Genomic DNA, 18978 nt, shown 5'->3' with positions numbered 1-18978 from the left:
AAGGAGACAGGAGAGAGATGATAGGATGATGCTGTCTCATTGTTTTGCCTAAATGAAGGAAGGGAACTATTATGTATGTCTGTTGCCATGGTATTTTTTTGTGGATGAAGTCTAATTATGGCTTGACTGACGGACGCACTGACTCACAAATTCACTGAAATACACTGACTGTAGAATGAATGCATAGTTGCTTTTTCATTTAATTTCTTTCTATATTTTTGGCCTTTTTGAAAGTTAAAGTTGGCCTGAATTGGAATGTGACTTTTTTGTCTTATCTGGTTAAGGATCTTACACTGTGGATGAAATCACAGATGTAAAGTCTGCATTGAAACGTGGCACCACAAAACCAATAAAACTTTATTTGTGACAGAGAGCATTACTTTTGTCCATAAAGCTCAGTTTTAAATACGTGCATCGATACAGTACGCTATACTTTTCCCCTGATATTTCCCTCCTGTGGAAAGATCCCTTTCACAACGACCACTGTAGTTCATGCATACCTGGAATGAAACAGATGAACCTTTTTGTTCGTTATGAGAGTTCCAGGCTAGAAGCCTTAACTCCTCTGCCTGTTGTGCCTATGGGAAAATACAGTTATGAACTCTAAATATATTACCTCCAAAAGGCCACAATTCCCTTGCTACTGTTACGTCCCAGAGCTCTGATGAAGGTCATATAACAGAACTGTCAAAGGGCTCCATAGTCCCTGTTCTGTGGTCCGTGGGTTCCGTGCCCTGTGTTAATATAATGGGGTTGCTCCAGCTCCTCCTCCTGAGACATAGGTCTTCCCTATGGACGATGGGGGTGAGGATTATGGATTCTAGGGATAGTCTGCCTTGAGGAAAGTAGCTAAGATGGGAACAGCAGGCTATAGACCATGTATGGTGTATATGTAATGTACATACGCAAATCTAGATATTGTGGCGTTGTCAGTAAATGTCTAAAGCCAATTATTCACGACACAACATTCATCACAGATTGTCATTTTTATACGATGCCTTGATATTCATAAGACATTTGAGACGTCTGGTACACAATGAATTAATACTTTTTATGAATTTTACATGCGAATTTCCAGAAGTACTAGCATTAAATGAACACGGAATATTGCCTGTTCCAGTGAGGATTCTAGTCTGCTATACTACAGTGAGCGGATAAAGGTCGCAGTATCAGACGAAGCTCAGAGGACCCTGATGTAGACTGACATGCCACACTGTTCTTCAAGCAGACAGGCAGCCAGTCACAATCATCAACACTGGTTTCCACTACACCCTGATCAGTGTGACATGGACTAATGTGGACTAATGACTTCAGGCCTAGTCAGTTTCTTACCAGGGACCGGTCTTGATAAAGGCCTTGTGCTTAAACCATTTATATTAAACAGTCTCCATTAGGCCCACAGTATATCTCTGCTCTGCATTTTCTCTCTGTAATTGTAGGGGGGGAAACTGTTTTGATCTTCAACATGAATGTGTCACTCATTTTGGTCTCCACTCTCCAGCTGCCAATAGTTGATAATTACATAGCAAATGGAGTCCAATGCTTTCTCTCATACGAGTGCTAGTGTTATAGCGTGTGATCTCCAACATGAATATGTCTCTATAGTTTCCAGCTGCAATTCACTAATGCTAATCAATCATTAGCTAAAGCTAATCAAATCACGTTACTGTCACACCTCTGTGAGGAGCATGAAAGACAGGGTCGTCATGGTAGCAACACATAGAGTATGTCATTGTGAGTGTAGCATGTAATACCTTTTAATAGAGAGTGTCTGTGATTCTTGATCCACTGCCACACCATCATACCAGCCAGCAAAACCTGGGTTGGAATACAATTTAAAATCATTTACATTCATTTATCTCTACTTGATTGTGCTTGCCTGGTGCAATTTAATTGATAGAAAGGTCCCAAAACTGCCAACCCCACCGTCCTGCAGTTCAGGGCAGGCAGGCTAAAGCAAATGATAAAAATATTTGAAAGAATTCAAATAGTATTTGATCTCAGGTCAGACAATCTGTCAGCCTGCCTTCAACCCAGCCGCTGTCATTTACACAGCTGCGTCACTGACCCCTCTGTCCCTACAGACTGAGACAGGAGGGGAAATGTCACTGATATCATGCAGGGCAGTAATAGAGGTCCCGGTGGGTCCATACACTCTGCTTCACCTATATGCTGCAGGCTCTTTGTTAGATTGAAAAGAAGTTAAACTGTAAAGAAGTGGGCGCTCGACGTGAACAAGAGTTAGAGATGGAGAATGGTCCTTCCTTCCCTTGTCATGTGGCTAGCTATGGTACTGTGGAGAATGGTCCTTCCTTCCCTCATCGTGTGGCTAGCTATGTTACTGTGGAGAATGGTCCTTCCTTCCCTTGTCATGTGGCTGGCTATGGTACTGTGGAGAATGGTCCTTCCTTCCCTCATCGTGTGGCTAGCTATGGTACTGTGGAGAATGGTCCTTCCTTCCCTCATTGTGTGGCTAGCTATGGTTCTGTGGAGAATGGTCCTTCCTTCCCTTGTCATGTGGCTAGCTATGGTACTGTGGAGAATGATCCTTCCTTCCCTCATCGTGTGGCTAGCTATGGTACTGTGGAGAATGGTCCTTCCTTCCCTTGTCATGTGGCTAGCTATGGTACTGTGGAGGATGGTCCTTCCTTCCCTTGTCATGTGGCTAGCTATGGTACTGTGGAGGATGGTCCTTCCTTCCCTTGTCATGTGGCTAGCTATGGTACTGTGGAGGATGGTCCTTCCTTCCCTTGTCATGTGGCTAGCTATGGTACTGTGGAGAATGGTCCTTCCTTCCCTTGTCATGTGGCTAGCTATGGTACTGTGGAGAATGATCCTTCCTTCCCTCATCGTGTGGCTAGCTATGGTACTGTGGAGGATGGTCCTTCCTTCCCTTGTCATGTGGCTAGCTATGGTACTGTGGAGAATGGTCCTTCCTTCCCTTGTCATGTGGCTAGCTATGGTACTGTGGAGAATGGTCCTTCCTTCCCTTGTCATGTGGCTAGCTATGGTACTGTGGAGGATGGTCCTTCCTTCCCTTGTCATGTGGCTAGCTATGGTTCTGTGGAGAATGATCCTTCCTTCCCTCGTCATGTGGCTAGCTATGGTACTGTGGAGAATGATCCTTCCTTCCCTTGTCATGTGGCTAGCTATGGTTCTGTGGAGAATGGTCCTTCCTTCCCTGTGGCTAGCTATGGTACTGTGGAGAATGATCCTTCCTTCCCTCATCGTGTGGCTAGCTATGGTACTGTGGAGAATGGTCCTGTCATGTGGCTAGCTATGGTACTGTGGAGAATGGTCCTTCCTTCCCTTGTCATGTGGCTAGCTATGGTACTGTGGAGGATGGTCCTTCCTTCCCTTGTCATGTGGCTAGCTATGGTACTCTGTGGAGAATGATCCTTCCTTCCCTCGTCATGTGGCTAGCTATGGTACTGTGGAGAATGTGTGGCTAGCTATGGTTCTGTGGAGAATGGTCCTTCCTTCCCTTGTCCTTCCTTCCCTCATTGTCATGTGGCTAGCTATGGTTCTGTGGAGAATGGTCCTTCCTTCCCTTGTCATGTGGCTAGCTATGGTACTGTGGAGAATGGTCCTTCCTTCCCTTGTCATCTAGTGTGGCTAGCTATGGTCCTGTGGAGGATGGTCCTTCCTTCCCTTGTCTGTGGCTAGCTAGAATGGTCCTGGTGGCTAGCTGTGGAGAATGGTCCTTCCTTCCCTTGTCATGTGGCTAGCTATGGTACTGTGGAGGATGGTCCTTCCTTCCCTATGGTACTGTCATGTGGCTAGCTATGGTACTGTGGAGAATGGTCCTTCCTTCCCTTGTCATGTGGCTAGCTATGGTACTGTGGAGAATGGTCCTTCCTTCCCTTGTCATGTGGCTAGCTATGGTACTGTGGAGAATGATCTTCCTTCCTAGCTATGTCAGAATGGTCCTTCCTTCCCCATGTCATGTGGTAGCTGTGGTACTGTGGAGAATGGCTATGGTACTGTGGAGGATGGTCCTTCCTTCCCCCTTGTCATGTGGCTAGCTATGGTTCTGTGGAGAATGGTCCTTCCTCCTTCCCTTGTCATTCCCTCGTCATGTGGCTAGCTATGGTACTGTGGAGAATGGTCCTTCCTTCCCTCATGTGGCTAGCTATGGTTCTGTGGAGAATGGTCCTTCCTTCCCTTGTCATGTGGCTAGCTATGGTACTGTGGAGAATGGTCCTTCCTTCCCTTGTCATGTGGCTAGCTATGGTACTGTGGAGAATGGTCCTTCCTTCCCTTGTCATGTGGCTAGCTATGGTACTGTGGAGAATGGTCCTTCCTTCCCTTGTCATGTGGCTAGCTATGGTACTGTGGAGAATGGTCCTTCCTTCCCTTGTCATGTGGCTAGCTATGGTTCTGTGGAGAATGGTCCTTCCTTCCCTTGTCATGTGGCTAGCTATGGTACTGTGGAGAATGGTCCTTCCTTCCCTTGTCATGTGGCTAGCTATGGTTCTGTGGAGAATGGTCCTTCCTTCCCATGTGGCTAGCTATGGTGAATGGTCCTTCCTTCCCTCATTGTGTGGCTAGCTATGGTACTGTGGAGAATGGTCCTTCCTTCCCTTTGTCATGTGGCTAGCTATGGTACTGTGGAGAATGATCCTTCCTTCCCTCATCGTGGCTAGCTATGGTACTGTGGAGAATGGTCCTTCCTTCCCTTGTCATGTGGCTAGCTATGGTACTGTGGAGAATGGTCCTTCCTTCCCTTGTCATGTGGCTAGCTATGGTACTGTGGAGGATGGTCCTTCCTTCCCTTGTCATGTGGCTAGCTATGGTACTGGTGGTCCTTCCTTCCCTTGTCATGTGGCTAGCTGGTACTGTGGAGGATGGTCCTTCCTTCCCCTTGTCATGTGGCTAGCAGAATGGTCCTTCCTTCCCTTGTCATGTGGCTAGCTATGGTACTGTGGAGAATGGTCCTTCCTTCCCTTGTCATGTGGCTAGCTATGGTACTGTGGAGAATGGTCCTTCCTTCCCTTGTCATGTGGCCTATGTGGCTAGCTATGGTACTGTGGAGAATGGTCCTTCCTTCCCTTGTCATGTGGCTAGCTATGGTACTGTGGAGAATGGTCCTTCCTTCCCTCATCATGTGGCTAGCTATGGTACTGTGGAGAATGGTCCTTCCTTCCCTTGTCGTCATGTGGCTAGCTATGGTACTGTGGAGAATGATCCTTCCTTCCCTCATCGGTGGCTAGCTATGGTACTGTGGAGAATGGTCCTTCCTTCCCTTGTCATGTGGCTAGCTATGGTACTGTGGAGGATGGTCCTTCCTTCCCTTGTCATGTGGCTAGCTATGGTACTGTGGAGAATGGTCCTTCCTTCCCTTGTCATGTGGCTAGCTATGGTACTGTGGAGGATGGTCCTTCCTTCCCTTGTCATGTGGCTAGCTATGGTACTGTGGAGGATGGTCCTTCCTTCCCTTGTCATGTGGCTAGCTATGGTACTGTGGAGGATGGTCCTTCCTTCCCTTGTCATGTGGCTAGCTATGGTACTGTGGAGGATGGTCCTTCCTTCCCTTGTCATGTGGCTAGATGGTACTGTGGAGGATGGTCCTTCCTTCCCTTGTCATGTGTCATGTGGCTAGCTATGGTACTATGGAGAATGGTCCTTCCTTCCCTCATGTGTAGCTATGGTACTGTGGAGAATGGTTCTGTGTGGTTAGCTATGGTTCTGTGGAGAATGGTCCTTCCTTCCTTCCCTTGTGTCATGTGGCTAGCTATGGTACTGTGGAGAATGATCCTTCCTTCCCTCATCGTGTGGCTAGCTATGGTACTGTGGAGAATGGTCCTTCCTTCCCTTGTCATGTGGCTAGCTATGGTACTGTGGAGAATGGTCCTTCCTTCCCTTGTCATGTGGCTAGCTATGGTACTGTGGAGGATGGTCCTTCCTTCCCTTGTCATGTGGCTAGCTATGGTTCTTTGGAGAATGATCCTTCCTTCCCTCGTCATGTGGCTAGCTATGGTACTGTGGAGAATGGTCCTTCCTTCCCTCATTGTGTGGCTAGCTATGGTTCTGTGCAGAATGGTCCTTCCTTCCCTTGTCATGTGGCTAGCTATGGTACTGTGGAGAATGATCCTTCCTTCCCTCATCGTGTCCTGTGGAGAATGGTCCTTCCTTCCCTTGTCATGTGGCTAGCTATGGTACTGTGGAGAATGGTCCTTCCTTCCCTTGTCATGTGGCTAGCTATGGTACTGTGGAGGATGGTCCTTCCTTCCCTTGTCATGTGGCTAGCTATGGTACTGTGGAGGATGGTCCTTCCTTCCCTTGTCATGTGGCTAGTTATGGTACTGTGGAGAATGGTCCTTCCTTCCCTTGTCATGTGGCTAGCTATGGTACTGTGGAGAATGGTCCTTCCTTCCCTTGTCATGTGGCTAGCTATGGTACTGTGGAGAATGGTCCTTCCTTCCTTGTCATGTGGCTAGCTATGGTACTGTGGAGTATGGTCCTTCCTTCCCTTGTCATGTGGCTAGCTATGGTACTGTGGAGAATGGCCTGTCATGTGGCTAGCTATGGTACTGTGGAGAATGGTCCTTCCTTCCCATGTGGCTCATCGTGTTGCATAGCTATGGTACTGTGGAGAATGGTCCTTCCTTCCCTCGCCATGTGGCTAGCTATGGTACTGTGGAGGATGATCCTTCCTTCCCTCATCGTGTTGCTAGCTATGGTACTGTGGAGAATGGTCCTTCCTTCCCTTGTCATGTGGCTAGCTATGGTACTGTGGAGAATGGTCCTTCCTTCCCTTGTCATGTGGCTAGCTATGGTACTGTGGAGGATGATTCCTCCTTCCATCATCGTGTGGCTAGCTGTGGTACTGTGGAGGATGGTCCTTCCTTCCCTCATCGTGTGGCTACCTATGGTACTGTGGAGAATGATCCTTCCTTCCTTGTCATGTGGCTTGGTCAGAATGGTCCTTCCTTCCCTTGTCATGTGGCTAGCTATGGTACTGTGGAGGATGATTCCTCCTTCCCTCATCGTGTGGCTAGCTGTGGTACTGTGGAGGATGGTCCTTCCTTCCCTCATCGTGTGGCTACCTATGGTACTGTGGAGAATGATCCTTCCTTCCCTTGTCATGTGGCTAGCTATGGTACTGTGGAGAATGGTCCTTCCTTCCCTTGTCATGTGGCTAGCTATGGTACTGTGGAGGATGATCCTTCCTTCCCTCATCGTGTGGCTAGCTATGGTACTGTGGAGAATGATCCTTCCTTCCCTCATCGTGTGGCTAGCTATGGTACCGTGGTGAAGCTGATCCAATAGTTCCTTGTTCTTTCTATCCGGACTACAGATTTCTAGGTTTTTAGTGCAAAAGTAGCACACTGAACTGCTAGACCAAACAAGATGTGGAAATGTACTGTAGAGTGTAGTATTCTACCTGAAAGATTATGGGCTATAGATCTAACAGAAGAAGCTATTGAATTGTGCAGCTTGTCTTGAATACTTGATGATTGGTATGCCAGTACAGTAACACATAAAAATGCTAGATGTCCTGTAGTAGATCCTACTGAAACATGTATTACCATTGTCTGACTGCAACCTTTGCTTTGGATTGAAATCATTTTTTTATCTAAGGAATATTTGAAAATATATATTCATCATATCCAATTCAAAATACTTTATTTATCCGACATGGGGCAAATTCAACATGGATTATCTTTCAGATATATACATTATTGAACACTATATGTATACATACAATATGTTCACCCTTAAAACATGTTTCATTTAGCCGGCTATGTTGTTGCAATTTTTCAGACAGTGTCAAGTACAAAAATAGGTCTGGTATGTGTTCGAATTGGCACCCTATTCCCTGCATAGTGCACTACCCATAGGTCTCTGGTCAAAAGTAGTGCACTATGCAGGGAATAGGAGTGACATTTGGGACGTATCCCTGCAGATGGGAAGGGCTCTCTGGATCCCTCACACATCATTAAGTGTTATAACAAGCCCTTCTTTCCTTGAGCTAGGTAGCTGCCTACAGTTCTGTCTTGTCTCCCTGGAGAGGTTAGAAAAGGGCTCTGCACGATTATCAGTAGCAGAACAACACTGTAACGACAACAACATCTACCCCTTACTAACAATGCAATTTGTACAATAATACATAAAGATCGTACGGAGCCATATACATATGTTATAGTCTAATAAGGGGTTTAATATGTTACAAAAGGACATGCATATTAGATAATTGGATTAATAATACAATCAAATGATTATAAAACTACAATACTCAGAACACAACAATTGTTGGCTGTCAATGTCAAATAGCTTGAAGTGTAATCGATTTCAACTCTGAATATCATCAAAGTTATTTACCTAGAATAAGCCAGAAACATTTCAGGGCAACTGTTTAATAATGCCAGCCATGCTATTACAAATCCTCAGGTTAAAGCAAGGGAGTCCCTCTCTTTCTCTCTCTCTCTCTCTCTCTCTCTCTCTCTCTCTCTTCCTCTGTCGCTCTCTCTCTCTCTCTCTCTTCCTCTGTCTCTCTCTCTCTCTATCTGTCTCTCTCTCTCTTCCTCTGTCCCTGTCTCTCTCTCTCTCTATCTCTCTTCCTCTGTCTCTCTCTCTCTCTCTCTCCTCTCTCTCTCTCTCTCTCTTCCTCTGTCTCTCTCTCTCCCTCTTCCTCTGTCGCTGTCTCTCTCTCTCTCCCTCTTCCTCTGTCGCTGTCTCTCTCTCTCTCTCTCTGTCGCTCTTTCTCTCTCTCTCTCTCTGTCGCTCTCTCTCTCTCTCTCTCTTCCTCTGTCGCTGTCTCTCTCTCTCTCTCTTTCTCTCTCTCTTCCTCTGTCTCTCTCACTCTCTGTCTCTATATGTCTCTTCCTCCTCCAAAATCTGTTTGTAGCAGAGAAATAAGTAGCAGACAGACAAACATGCTGGGTACATATTACAGGTAGGATAATGATAAAATAATTCCAATCCACTCAAAACAAGTCCCTGAAACATGAAATAAATGAACCATTAGTTAGATAAGACGATATTGCAACAGGGCTGGGGAATTGAAATCTGAAGCATTCTGTCTCAACTGGAGTGGTGTGTGTGCATGTTAGCGTAGTCAAGCTGTCTCTCTGCCTCGTGCTGGCTCTATGTGATAGTGAGTGACAATCTCTCCATTTGCCTGAACGGGCTAAATTGCTTTGGTGTAGTTAAATTACACGTCTGCTTCCCAAGCAGCACCCTATTCCCTTTACAGTGCACTTTTTTTTTTACCATGGCCCATACTGCACTAAATAGGGGATAGGGTGCCACTTGAGACTGAACGAAATGCTTATTTCAGAGCGAGCTATCTGTGGCTGTTTGAGGGGTTTTGGCAAGGTAGTTTCATTGCCACTTAGTCCGATTCACAACATAATTAAATGGTGCTTCAAAAGTGAAGCTGGTTCATAATAATAATGATGAATTGCGTTGAATAGTTTTTTTGAGGTAGAATGGAATTAGAGATATACTTTAAGCCCAAGCATAGCTCTGTGATGTATTATAGAAAAGCCATTTCATAGAAACGCTCTGATGTATTATTAATGATGTAGAATATGCACAAAAAAATAAATATATATTATTATATATTTTTTTTAGGGGGTGGTAGATCAGCTTTAATACTGCAGATAGATTGTAGCTTCCATTAATGTATTTGTCGGCATCATTTCCAATCCCCCATATATATTTTGTAGATATATTTTCCTTTATTTTCCCCTTCCCCAACCACCCTTCCCCTAATTGGAGTAAACTAATGGACAACAATACTTAGGCTTCTACTTCCAGTTAATACATACTACATACATTTTACGGACACAATGCATTTTGCAATAGTTATCTTTTGTTTATTTTTAATCCCATCCTTAAATTATTATTATTTTATTTATTATTTTTCATCACTATAGGCTGGAGCAGAACCCAATGCCTGTATTGTCAAGTCTAGGAAGACATTGACATCTCACTAAGGTCTCTGCACTGAACCCAGCACCACATAAATCTCTTTCAGCGAAGCGACATCAGAATAAATAGACAATGAAGAAGACTTCATTATGTTTAAAAACCAGCAGCAGATGAAATGTTGACACAGGGATTTTCAATTCTGATTTCCCAGACATCCCCTCCCTCTCGCAAAACCCTGCGGATCCTATTGAGAGGGGGAAAAAGTATTCGTCTTTCGAACATGGTGGTTTTGTGAGTCCTGACAAACTGTTCCTTGGCTATTAAAACCATTTGTCACTGTCACAGGATCTGGTGGGGTTAGATGGGAGTGCCAGAGACTACGGTGCTTTGGGACCTGAGATGGGGTCTGGAGGACTTGTCTGGGATGGCTGGCGGGGACAGAGGCAGCATATACAGTGGGGCAAACAAGTATTTAGTCAGCCACCAATTGTGCAAGTTCTCCCACTTAAAAAGATGAGAGAGGCCTGTAATTTTCATCATGGGTACACTTCAACTATGACAGACAAAATGAGAAAGAAAAATCCAGAAAATCACATTGTAGGAATTTTTAAATGAATTTATTTGCAAATTATGGTGGAAAATAAGTATTTGGTCACCTACAAACAAGCAAGATTTCTGGCTCTCACAGACCTGTAACTTCTTCTTTAAGAGGCTCCTCTGTCCTCCACTCATTACCTGTATTAATGGCACCTGTTTGAACTTGTTATCAGTATAAAAGACACGTGTCCATAACCTCAAACAGTCACACTCCAAACTCCACTATGGCCAAGACCAAAAAGCTGTCAAAGGACACCAGAAACAAAATTGTTGACCTGCACCAGGCTGGGAAGACTGAATCTGCAATAGGTAAGCAGCTTGGTTTGAAGAAATCAACTGTGGGAGCAATTATTAGGAAATGGAAGACATACAAGACCATTGATAATCTCCCTCGATCTGGGGCTCCACGCAAGATCTCACCCCATAGGGTCAAAATGATCACAAGAACGGTGAGCAAAAATCCCAGAACCACACGGGGGGACCTAGTGAATGACCTGCAGAGAGCTGGGAACAAAGTAACAAAGCCTACCATCAGTAACACACTATGCCGCCAGGGACTCAAATCCTGCAGTGCCAGACGTGTCCCCCTGTTTAAGCCAGTACATGTCCAGGCCCGTCTGAAGTTTGCTAGAGAGCATGATCCAGAAGAAGATTGGGAGAATGTCATATGAAACCAAAATATAACTTTTTGGTAAAAACTCAACTCGTCGTGTTTGGAGGACAAAGAATGCTGAGTTGCATCCAAAGAACACCATACCTACTGTGAAGCATGATGGTGGAAACATCATGCTTTGGGGCTGTTTTTCTGCAAAGGGACCAGGACGACTGATCCGTGTAAAGGAAAGAATGAATGGGGCCATGTATCATGAGATTTTGAGTGAAAACCTCCTTCCATCAGCAAGGGCATTGAAGATGAAACGTGGCTGGGTCTTTCAGCATGACAATGATCCCAAACACACCGCCCGGACAACGAAGGAGTGGCTTCGTAAGAAGCATTTCAAGGTCCTGTAGTGGCCTAGCCAGTCTCCAGATCTCAACCCCATAGAAAATCTTTGGAGGGAGTTGAAAGTCCGTGTTGCACAGCAACAGCCCCAAAACATCACATCTCTAGAGGAGACCTGCATGGAGGAATGGGCCAAAATACCAGCAACAGTGTGTGAAAACCTTGTGAAGACTTTGATTGCCAACAAAGTGTATATAACAAAGTATTGAGAGAAACTTTTGTTATTGACCAAATACTTATTTTCCACCATCATTTGCAAATAAATTCATTAAAAATACTACAATGTGATTTTCTGGATTTTTTCCCTCATTTTGTCTGTCATAGTTGAAGTGTACCTATGATGAAAATTACAGGCCTCTCATCTTTTTAAGTGGGAGAACTTGCACAATTGGTGGCTGACTAAATACTTTTTTGCCCCACTGTAGGTACTGGCCCACAGTGATGCATAGTACAGAGTAGAGAAGAGGTGATGTCCTTATTCTCATTGGTCTACATGCCCTACTGTATTGTCCAGTGCTTTAACAAAGTCCAGAAGAGCATGTTATAGACAGAGAGCTGTAGTGTTGCACGACATCTTCTGTCTGGATTTTTTTAAGTACTTCCCCCATGGCCGTATGTATGTAACATCATGCGAAATGTTATGTTATGTGGTAAACAGATTTAATTTTTAAAAATTAGATTAGATTTGGTTTAATAAGATTGTATTGGATTTTATTTTAGATTAAGATTAAATTGGAAGTGATACAGGTAAGTGAGACAGGCTTGTCTGTGAGGGTGAATGTGGCTTTCATCATTAGGCATATTATAATGTCTGCATTTGGCTATCTTGATTGAAAGGGCTGAAGAATGGGAAAACGATGTAGCAGAGGGAAAATTTACAACCAGGCAAAGTCTGGGAGGAACAGTGTTGCTCTATTTGTCTTCCTGTGTCCTTAAATGCCAGTGGAAGCTGCCATTGCAGACACTTGGTCATGGAAAACATGTTGCATGCAGTGACTGGTTTAGATCTGATACCAAATGCCGTTTTATTGACTTGTCTTTATGTGAAGATAAATCAACTATCTCTCTTCTCCCTAAAAAAAAAACACAAGATACTGAGGGGCATAAACGTGAAGCGATGTAAAAAATATAAAACTTTGACAAAGGGGTTTTGTTATCAAAATGATTGTTATGAACTTTATCTCAAGTCGTGCCTATGTGATACAAATGGCCCTGTCAACGGGAACACATCGTCCATAATTCTACATCCATCCTTTTTATTTTTTCCAGCCAACACCTGGCACCCACATCCCTACATAGTGCAATATATAGGGAATAGACTGCCACTTGGGACACATGCCTGGTACGGGGTGCCTCCTACTGGCTGGCCTTGGTTCCAGAGATAAATAAAAATAATTAATTTGTAGCAGGGTGACAGGGAGAGGCGATGCTCAGGATGGCGAGGCGGCGAAAACAGAGCAGCCAGCGTTATTAATGACCAGTCGGGTGAACCACAAGGACCACAGTCACTCAGGAGGTTAGTAATGAGGGATTGTGGGAGAAGAGGGATGGGACAGCTCAAATAAGCAAAGAGAAACGACAGTCCATCATTACTTTAAAACCTCTTAAGGATATGCCCTTTTTTTCTCCGCCTAAAATGACATACCCAAATCTAACTGCCTGTAGCAAGGATATGCATATTCTTGGCACCAATTGAAAGGAAACACTTTGGACTTTGTGGAAATGTGAAAGGAATGTAGGAGAATATAACATAATAAATCTGGTAAAAGATAATGCAAAGAATAAACCAACCCTTCTTTCATATTTTTTTTGTACCATCATCTTTGAAATTCAAGAGAAAGGCCATAATGTATTATTCCAGCCCAACTATTTGACCAGGAAGGAGAGTGATGGAGTGCTACATCCGATGACCTGGCCATTCACAATCACCCGACCTCAACCCAATTGATACGGTTTGGGATGAGTTGGACTGCAGAGTGAAGGAAAAGCAGCCAACAAGTGCTCAGCATATGTGGTAACTCCTTCAAGACTGTTGGAAAAGCATTCCAGGTGAAGCTGGTTGAGAGAATGTCAAGCGTGTGCAAAGCTGTCATCAAGGCAAAAATGTCGTAAAAATCCAAATAACTTCACAGATCTTCATTGTAAAGGGTTTAAACACTGTTTCCCATGCTTGTTCAATGAACCATAAATAATTAATGAACATGCACCTGTGGAATGGTCATTAAGACAATAACAGCTTACAGACGGTAGGCAATTAAGGTCACAGTTATGAAAACTTAGGACACTAAAGAGATCTTTCTACTGACTCTAAAAAACACCAAAAGAAAGATGCCCAGGGTCCCTGCTCATCTGCGTGAACGTGCCTTAGGCACGCTGCAAGGAGGCATGAGGACTGCAGATGTGGCCAGGGAAATAAATTGCAATGTCCGTACTGTGAGACGCATAAGACAGCGCTACAGAGAGACAGGACGGACAGCTGACTGTCCTCACAGTGGAAGACCACGTGTAACAACACCTGCACAGGATCGATACATCTGAACATCACACCTGCTTGACAGGTACGGGATGAGTATTAGAGTGTTAGTGTCAGTTTTAGAGTGTTGGAGTCAGTGTTAGAGTGTTAGAGTTTTAGTGCGTTAGAGTGTTATTGTTAGAGTGTTTGAGTGTTAGTTTATTTCAGTGTTAGAGTGTTAGTGTCAGTGTTAAGAGTGTTGGAGTGTGTTGGAGTCCTGACCTTAGAGAGCCGTTTTATTTCGCTATTTGGTTAGGTCAGGGTGTGATGTGGGGTAGGAATTCTATGTTTTGTTTTCTATGTTTCTTTATTTCTGTTTTGGCCGGGTATGGTTCTCAATCAGGGACAGCTGTCTATCATTGTCTCTGATTGGGAATCATACTTAGGTAGCCCTTTTTCCCTCCTTTCGGTGTGGGGTGTTAACTTTGTTAGAGGCATCATAGCCCTGTTAAGCTTCACGATCTTTAAAAAAAGATTGTTTATTGTTTTTGTTGGCGACATTCTAATAAAAAGGAATATGTACGCTCACAACCCTGCGCTTTGGTCCGCTTCTTACAACGTCCGTGACAGAACTACCCACCACCAAGGGACCAAGCAGTGTGGCCAGGAGGAGCAGGGATCCTGGGCCCGGGAGAAGAGAGAATGGAGGACATCTTGGACATGGGAGGAGGTTATGGCAGGGGACAAGACCCTGCCATGGAAACAGGCTGAAGTAGCGAGGGAGGAACGACTTCGCTACCAGGAGTCACGGCAACGGAACAGGCACGAGAGGCAGCTCCCCCCCAAAATGTTGGGGGGCACATGGGGAGTTTGGCTGAGTCAGGTTGGAGACCTGAGCCAACTCCCGTGCTTACCGTGGCGAGCATTGTACTGGTCAGGCACCGTGTTATGTGGTGGAGCGCACGGTGTCTCCAGTGCGTGTTCACAGCCCGGTGCGCTACCTTCCAGCTCCCCGAATCGGCTGGGCTAGAGTGGCCATCCAGCCAGGTCGGCGGGTGCCGGCTCAGCGCATCTGGCCGCCAGTACGTCTCTACGGCCCAGGATATCCTGCGCCGGCACTGTCTCTGGTGTCCGGGGCCCGCAGCGAGGGTGCCCAGTCCGGGGCCCGCGGAGAGGGTCCCCAGTCCAGGGTCGGTGGAGGCACCACCAAAGCGGGGTGAGCCAGAGGTGGAGCGGGGTCTACGTCCCGCACCTGAGCCGCCAACACGGATAGATGCCCACCCGGACCCTCCCCTATAGGTTCAGGTTTTGCGGCCGGAATCCGCACCTTTGGGAGGGGGGGTACTGTCACGCCCTGACCTTAGAGAGACGTTTTATTTCTCTATTTGGTTAGATCAGGATGTGATGTGGGGTGGGCATTCTATGTTTTGTTTTCTATGTTTCTTTATTTCTGTTTTGGCCGGGTATGGTTCTCAATCAGGGACAGCTGTCTATCATTGTCTCTGATTGGGAATCATACTTAGGTAGCCCTTTTCCCCTCTTTCGGTGTGGGGTGTTAACTTTGTTAGAGGCATCATAGCCCTGTTAAGCTTCACGATCTTTAAAAAAGATTGTTTATTGTTTTTGTTGGCGACATTCTAATAAAAAGGAATATGTACGCTCACAACCCTGCGCTTTGGTCCGCTTCTTACAACGTCCGTGACAGAACTACCCACCACCAAGGGACCAAGCAGTGTGGCCAGGAGGAGCAGGGATCCTGGGCCCGGGAGAAGAGAGAATGGAGGACATCTTGGACATGGGAGGAGGTTATGGCAGGGGACAAGACCCTGCCATGGAAACAGGCTGAAGTAGCGAGGGAGGAACGACTTCGCTACCAGGAGTCACGGCAACGGAACAGGCACGAGAGGCAGCTCCCCCCCAAAATGTTGGGGGGGCACATGGGGAGTTTGGCTGAGTCAGGTTGGAGACCTGAGCCAACTCCCCGTGCTTACCGTGGCGAGCATTGTACTGGTCAGGCACCGTGTTATGTGGTGGAGCGCACGGTGTCTCCAGTGCGTGTTCACAGCCCGGTGCGCTACCTTCCAGCTCCCCGAATCGGCTGGGCTAGAGTGGCCATCCAGCCAGGTCGGCGGGTGCCGGCTCAGCGCATCTGGCCGCCAGTACGTCTCTACGGCCCAGGATATCCTGCGCCGGCACTGTCTCTGGTGTCCGGGGCCCGCAGCGAGGGTGCCCAGTCCGGGGCCCGCGGAGAGGGTCCCCAGTCCAGGGTCGGTGGAGGCACCACCAAAGCGGGGTGAGCCAGAGGTGGAGCGGGGTCTACGTCCCGCACCTGAGCCGCCAACACGGATAGATGCCCACCCGGACCCTCCCCTATAGGTTCAGGTTTTGCGGCCGGAATCCGCACCTTTGGGAGGGGGGTACTGTCACGCCCTGACCTTAGAGAGACGTTTTATTTCTCTATTTGGTTAGATCAGGATGTGATGTGGGGTGGGCATTCTATGTTTTGTTTTCTATGTTTCTTTATTTCTATGTTTTGGCCGGGTATGGTTCTCAATCAGGGACAGCTGTCTATCGTTGTCTCTGATTGGGAATCATACTTAGTTAGCCCTTTTCCCCCTTTTCGGTGTGGGTAGTTAACTTTGTTAGAGGCATCATAGCCCTGTTAAGCTTCACGGTCGTTTTGTATTGTTTTTGTTGGCGACATTCTAATAAAAAGGAATATGTACGCTCACCACGCTGCGCTTTGGTCTGCTTCTTACAACGCCCGTGACAGTGTTAGTTTATTTGAGTGTTAGAGTGTTAGAGTGTTAGTGCAGGAGTGATAGGAGAATATACAATGAGTGTACAAAACCTTCCTGATATTGAGTTACACCCCCTTTTGCCCTCAGAACAGCCTCAATCGTCAGGGCATGGCCTCTACAAGGTGCCGAAAGCTTTCCACAGGGATGCTGACCCATATTGACTCCAATGCTTCCTACAGTTATGTCAAGTTAACTGGATGTCCTTTGGTTGGTGGACCATTCTTGTTGCACCCGGGAAACTGTTGAGTGTGAAAAACCCAGCACCGTTGCAGTTCTTGACACACTCAAAGCTTCAGTTACAGGGTCCCGAGCTTGGTGACGAGCTCGGACAGCACTATGGTGTTGATGAACAGCATCCCCACAGAGGTATTCCTCTTGTCCAGGTGTGAGAGTGGATTGCAATTGAGATTGCGTTGTCAGTGGATCTGTTGGGGCGGTATGCAAATTGGAGTGGGTGGATCTGTTGTGGCGGTATGCACATCGGGAGGCATAAGCCAGCCTTGTGGTCAGCTGGGACCAACTAGAGTTATAGGACAGCCTTGTGGTCAGCTGGGACCAACTAGAGTTATAGGACAGCCTTGTGGTCAGCTGGGACCAACTAGAGTTATAGGACAACCTTGTGGTCAGCTGGGACCAACTAGAGTTATAGGACAGCCTCTTGGTCAGCTGGGACCAACTAGAGTTATAGGACAGCCTCTTGGTCAGCTGGGACCAAGTGTAGTCTTTTCTCAGAAGTAATTACGGCCAGTTGGTCCCTGTTGACCATAAGACTGGCCTATGCCTCCAGTTGGTCCCAGCTGACCAAGAGGCTGTCCTATAACACGAGAACCAGTGTGTTTCTTCTTATGTCATTTTGGGGAATGATGCAGGTGAGACTGCTAATATACTCCCTGGGAGAGAAATAGGGAGGGAAGGAGCGAGACAGGAAGGAGACAGAGAGAGGAAGGGCCTGAAAGAAAGAGGGAAGGAAGGAGAGAGATGTGGAAAAATGAAGGGTGGGGGGACAAGAGGGAGTGGGAAAATAAAATAAACACTGATTTGTCACATGCGCCGAATGCAACAGGTGTAGACATTACCTTGAAATGCTTACTTACTGTATGAGCTCTTTCCCAACAATGCTACATTATTCAGGTGTTGGTGTTGGAAGAGAGCCATGACCCCAGCACATCAAGTCATTCACATTGTGCTAGAGATACAGTATCTGTTTTTTTTGCATGGGCTAAGTGTCAATTCATCGGATCAGCCAATGTCGGCTTTCCGCATCTGCAGTGGAAGGTGGGCGAGCTACAGCGGTGTTTGTCATACCAGGAGATATCCTGAAAATCGGTCTTCTCACGAAAACGTCTGTAGTGTCTGAACAGTTTGGCCTAGGAAAAAAATGTCCACTCTATGGAAAGATGAGAAACTCAGAAACACGATGGTGTTCTATGTTTTTTCATGAATGAATCTGTTATTCAATGTGTTTCTATGGGCTAATAGCAATATGGCTTAGACTCTTAAGGATTAAACTGCTGTTTTAAGTGTAGAAAAAAGATGGTTTTGTGTTTAAGTGAGCGAAACCATTTAGCCCGGACATCAGAAAAGACTCTGTACAGCCATTAAACCCACCTTGACAACACACACACACTCCCATTTCCCACCCACACACTCCCATTTCCGCGATATAACTCTAAAATTGTCACTAATCTATTACCAATATCAAGATAATGACATGTAATTTATTTGATATGTTGTAAAGGGACCTCTTCTCCTCATTAATCAAACCAACCACACTTTTCCTCTTCACTCTCACCCTATTAAACTGTCCAGAACAAACTGTTGAGTGAACTGTGTGTATTGTGTTGCTGCTTGACAGTGACAGGAGATGGTGGTTTACACACACACACACACACACACACACACACACACACACACACACACACACACACACACACACACACACACACACACACACAGTCTCTCTCAGTGACAAAAGGTGGTGGTTTACATACACTAGCTTACAGGGGCTTGACAAACATATGATTCTTTCTGGGTAATTAGCCCCATGGTGTCCCCGCGGCACTAACAGGGCTGGTAATTATGAAGAGGGTGCCTCGTGTGTGTGTGTGTGTGTGTGTGTGTGTGTGTGTGTGTGTGTGTGTGTGTGTGTGTGTGTGTGTGTGTGTGTATGTGTATGTGTATGTGTGTGTGTTTTTGTGTAATTATAAAGAGAAAGCCTGGGGACGGTAGTCTGGTAATCTATAACT

At 45.9% G+C, this 18978-nt stretch overlaps 1 protein-coding gene across 23 annotated transcripts in view; it reads left to right on the top strand.

Moving 5' to 3' along the window:
• Positions 1-18978, top strand: part of nrxn1a (neurexin 1a) — a 616431-nt gene that overhangs the window by 67191 nt on the left and 530262 nt on the right. The gene's annotated exons all lie outside the window — the stretch shown is intronic.

The sequence above is a fragment of the Oncorhynchus tshawytscha genome, linkage group LG25 (genome assembly GCF_018296145.1).
Source record: "Oncorhynchus tshawytscha isolate Ot180627B linkage group LG25, Otsh_v2.0, whole genome shotgun sequence".
NCBI classification, from domain to species: Eukaryota; Metazoa; Chordata; class Actinopteri; order Salmoniformes; family Salmonidae; genus Oncorhynchus; species Oncorhynchus tshawytscha.
The sequence above is the reverse complement of the archived record's forward strand: the minus strand, read 5'-3'. Positions and strand labels throughout refer to the sequence as shown.